We start from the raw sequence: 5,707 nt of genomic DNA, 5'->3' as shown, positions 1-5,707 counted from the left end.
TATTTTAATTTTTTTTCCCAGACTGAGAGAGATGTGTATAAGAGACAGATATATACCCACAAAGATGTTTTAGCTATTTACTATATTCGTAGACACTATCCTTATGTCATACACGAAACACTAAATCTAAACATCAAAATTCGCGCGATACTTTGTGTGAGGCCGATCGCAAAAACCTGTGTTGACGATTCACTGTATGACGAAATAATTTTTTCTGATGAATATTTAAACAATGTTCCTCGTGGCCGCTAGATTTAGTCTTTACCGCATGCATGCTGCATGCTCATTGTTGACGTGCGGCATGCGCGGTGACGTAATGAAGCTGTAAAACATAGACTGTTTCTTTTACAACCCGACGCGGTATTTTATTTTCTTTTAGATCTGAGCACTGCGTTACAGATTAACAAAGGGGATTTATTTATATTACACGTAAGCGACTCGCGAAACATGGCGAAAAAGGTACGTGCTTTTCGGTGGTTTGGCTGGTTTTTTTATCCAATATCCAGCCTCGAAATACTTCGGTAATTGGTCGTGACATTATAAAAACATAGCGTATACGTTATGAGAACATTCCTGCCAGCGGTTTAAGAGGAGATGGGTAAGTTATACAGAGGAAATTAGCTGAATTAATAGGAGTGAACTTGTTAAACTGGGTGGTTTGAAATGTTCAGGACAGCACCTTCAAGTACCCTCAAACAATAATAGTTTGAAAGTATACGGTACTATAAGTTTATGCCTATTTTAGATTATAATGCATGTCAGTTAACTAAATTATTACCAATAAAAAAAAAACATATGGCTTACGGATCGTAAAATGAAGTCCTTATTATGCGTATGCCTCCGTGAAAACTTCTCTTGAAACTGAAATAAAATGCAATAAGAAAGTGCTGTTAAACTCAAATAACACGAATACGTTGATGTTTCTATTTGAACAAAATAAGGTTAACATCAGCAATTTATTATGGTAGTAGCTATTGTTACAGCGAATTGTTGATTTTGATTGGGTGTTTTGTCCTAATCCAGTAGCAATATCGTCCAATCAGAATTAAGATTTTGTTTAATACTGAAAGGTCCACTGATTATTCTCAGATAAGATAGTATAATACATACTCCAAGTATCGAAATGCACGCCATCTCGCGGGATTTAATAGTTCGACATTAATTATGTCATTATCAGGAAAGCTTGCAAATATGGATAATTTTTCATTGCTGATGATGACATAATTAATGTCGAAATATTGAATCCCGACACGATGGCGTGCATTTCGATACTTGGAGTATGTATTATACCATAGAGAAAATAGAACAGACTCTATGATTATACTTACTATCTTGTTTAATACTGGTATAATAAAAACTGCTGTCTATAATACGTCATACATAATGTTGCCTGCTGCCACGCTACTATAAACACGATGTTGTGCATTGGTTATTGCGTAAATCCAGCTTTATTAAAGAAGTCTACTGCCACTGAGTATTGAAAGTCTTTCAATACTCAGTGGCAGTAGACTTCTTTAATAAAGCTGGATTTACGTTGCTAGTTCTATATCTTTCCAAAGATATAGAACTAGCAACTTCTCAGTGTAGGCATAGATTGCATCGTTTAGTAGTGTTAGAGTGCGGCTTTTATGTGTTTAAATGTTTTCATTTTAAAGTATATTGCGTGTCTGTGATTTTTAATGCACATATATGGGTTGTATCCAGGCACGCCGGAAGATTTTTATTAGTAATAGAAATATTATACATAATCATCATTGCATTAACATGACTTCTTTTTATTAGTTTTGTCTTTGTAGCTTAAAACAAGTAATATTATATTATAACAATCATTCATACTTGTAGTAAATACATCAATTAACGATTCATGCTTTATTTATACTTGTCACCATGGGATTTCATAAATATTAACGTACGTACAAATAATAGTAGTTAAACATTAATTTAAAAGTAGAAATGATATTTTAATGTGATTTTTTACACCAGACGACGTATTACCATACTGCACCCTGTGTATACATAACAGATGTTTTATTTAATTAGCATACTGTCATTTATTTGATTTTAATATTTTAATTTTTTTTCCCAGACTGAGAGTGCTATCCGACAATCTAGAGGTGCCATAATCATAATTTTTTCCCTCAGTCCCAACCATGGGCTCCAGTTCGTGGTCTATAAAAATCTCTCCCTGGCGCAATTCTTTTAACGTACGATAGTCTCATAAATTATTTATAATCATCCTTATAGAATATTTTACGGATGCCCTATTTTTTAATTCTGTATCAGTCACAATGATCAGCTGCTCTATGCATCGCAAGGTACCTAGTGTTAGGAACTAGATTATATTAGATTATTAAACACCTAAATACCAATATTTAGTGAAATACTTTAATAATTATTCGACAATCTGACAAAACCTTCATTCCGGTCAGTGCTGAAGTACACATAGTAATTTTTGTTAAACAATTTTAAACAGTGATTGTTATTCTTGACTTTTTACTACTTTACTATTTTAACTAGTTAATATTTTGACGTATTTCTCGTCATTGACAAGTTGTTTTGTCTTGTGATTTTGAATGTAATTTTATCCTTTTTAACCAAGAATGATAGAAAGGAAAAACAAATTCCTATTTTAAAATGGACAATAAAGTATTCTTGAATCAAGAATTGTTTATATATTTGACAAATTGTATAAATATAATAGATTGTTATTCATATAATGCATTATATAATGTGTTCGTGTTTCTTGCACTTTATTTATTCATTGAGGAATAAGCATCTTATTTCATATAATTATGAAAATGATAAGACATTTTAATAACCACGACTAATTTCTTAACAAGTACTCAACCGCAATCTACATCATTTCCGATCCGCCTCGCTGCCAGAGGCAAGAGGATTGTTTTCCAAGTCCTTTCCAACAACATGGAACAGATTAGTTTCCTTTGAATTAATTCAAGGCTATTTTCCTTCATTTAGGTATACATTTAAGTAAGCTCCGTATCAAAGTACGATGCACTTGTACACGATTGTAATGACGTTGTGTAAATATACTTCATCAATACGCTTTAGTTACACATCACTGAAAATAGTACCGGTGATTGTTCTGTTGGCGTCAACAGTTTTAATAACCACGACTAATTTCTTAACAAGTACTCAACCGCAATCTACATCATTTCCGATCCGCCTCGCTGCCAGAGGCAAGAGGATTGTTTTCCAAGTCCTTTCCAACAACATGGAACAGATTAGTTTCCTTTGAATTAATTCAAGGCTATTTTCCTTCATTTAGGTATACATTTAAGTAAGCTCCGTATCAAAGTACGATGCACTACAAATACTTTCGGAAATACTTTAAAGTTTGTTCAACAGGAGTGCTATTTCTTGCAATCTAGAGGTGCCATAATCATAACAATTTCCATCAGTCCAAACCATGGTGGGCTCAAGTTGGTGGTTTATAAAATTCTTTCTCTAGGCGCAATATTTTTAACGTACAATAAAATCTCATGAATTATTCATAATCATCCTTATAGAATATTTTGCGGATGCCCTATTTTCAAATCTGTATCAGTCTCAATGATCAGCTGCTGTGTGCATCGCAAGGGTCCTAGTGTTCGATTTAAAAATAAATAAAATTTTGGGCGAAATTTACTGAATTATTTCTTAGCAATTTTAATTCTTCAGTTATTTCTTGCTTGTGGTGCAGTAATATAACGTACCAGATGATAAACTTAATGTTAAAAACAGTCGTTTTAATATACATTAAATGCTTAATTGTTTAGATTTCGAATTCATATTCACATGTATAATTACAGAAAATGTAAAGTATCAACAATAAATGAAAATATGAAAATGAGATGTAATGAATTACAGCAAGACTTTTAACACGTAAAGCTTTTAAATAATAAAATAAATAAATCTTAATAAAAAAAAAATTAATCTAAGCCAAAGCAAATTTTAAATGTAAAAGTATCCCACTCCGGACACCATCCCGGTATTTCTGAGTCGATGTTTCGGGGCCTGAATAAACAAGTGAAATGTTTAATCTAGCATTCTAGTCATCTAAAGGTAAAATACTTAAGCCAGAACTTAAATGCTATAGAAAAGCAATTTGGCTTCCTTGCCACTACCTTATTTAACCGATACACCAGCTGTCTCGCTCTACAGAGCCAAAACTCCTGGAAGTTTTGGCTCTGTAGAACTTGACAGTGGCGTCCCATAGAACATGTTAACACTGTCTCTGCTTTTTAGCCATTCAACACTGGAGTATTGTGATTCCCACCGGGTGCAGGTCAACTCGGCCACAAGTCAACTCGGCCACAAATCAACTCGGCCACAAAAAGTTCGGCTACAGCCAACTCGGCCACAAGTCAACTCGGCCACAAGTTAACTCGGCCAAAAATCAACTCGGCCACAAGTCAACTCGGCCACAAGTTATTTAATGTAAATCTAAGTTTTTGCATCCTTTTTCTTCAATATATGATTGAAATAATGTACAGTACACAGTATGTTTTAGTAAAAAAGGACCACCACACTACCAAGAGAGATTTAAATGCTATTGCCTATGAATTAAAAAGAGTTATTTATTAATGTGTTAGTCTTCTGTTTTATACTCACAACATTCTACTTCAACAATAATATTTTAAAAAAATAACGACAATAAATTAGTAATATTTACATTAATAATACTAATTAGTCATTATGACGATAATAAATGTGATAATAACAACAACAACATTAATAGCAATATTTATTTTAACAAATAGTATACTAGTATGGTAATAATAACGATATTTAAATATCAATTTTAATAACTAATTAGTGATAATAACGATGTTGAAGGTTATAATAGCAATAATACAACAATAATAAATTAAAGATAATGTTTATTTTTATAATAATAATAATAGTAATACTAATTAGTAATAATAATAATAATGATACTTATAATACTAGGCCTACTTAGTAATAATAGGGTAATAATATCGATAATAAAGGTGACAACAACAACAATAATATTAATAATAATAATAATAATAATAATAATAATAATATGAGAAAAATACTAATAAAACGCCCATAACAACAATTTTTTAAATTTCTTTTATTAAAATTATAATACTAGACTAATAAATAATAATAATATAAATAATAATAATAAAAATCGAAAATTATTTATTATTTATATGGTACTGTAATAATAATAATATCAGCAAAAATTTGAACAATATATAATGTTAATGCTAAGACTAATAATTAATATTAAAATTAACGGTAATAAAAACAACAATAATAATAACAACAATGACAACAATAATAACAGCAATAATAATAACAATTAGTACAATGTAGTACCAGTAAATGACTTGTGGCCGAGTTGATTTGTGGCCGAGTTGACTTGTGGCCGAGTTAACTTGTGGCCGAGTTGACTGTGGCCGAGTTGACTTGTGGCCGAGTTGGATCGAATTCATTCCACCACCATGGCCTATCCAGGGAGTTGTTAATTTCTGACCTGACAAAATCGTTGCAGATTTTTGTATTTATTAATTAAAATATTTTAATAAATTGTAGTTATAGGTCACAATGTTTATATCGATCTATTAATTATTTAGTAATTAACTTATTTAAGATGTTAAGATATATTATTATTATTACGTATATATATATATATATATATATATATATATATATATATAATTTAATAAGGACAGGC

Source organism: Anneissia japonica, unplaced genomic scaffold (genome assembly GCF_011630105.1).
Source record: "Anneissia japonica isolate Jap-2015-1 unplaced genomic scaffold, ASM1163010v1 scaffold46999_len21903_cov106, whole genome shotgun sequence".
NCBI lineage: Eukaryota > Metazoa > Echinodermata > Crinoidea > Comatulida > Comatulidae > Anneissia > Anneissia japonica.
This window is presented reverse-complemented; position numbering follows the sequence as displayed.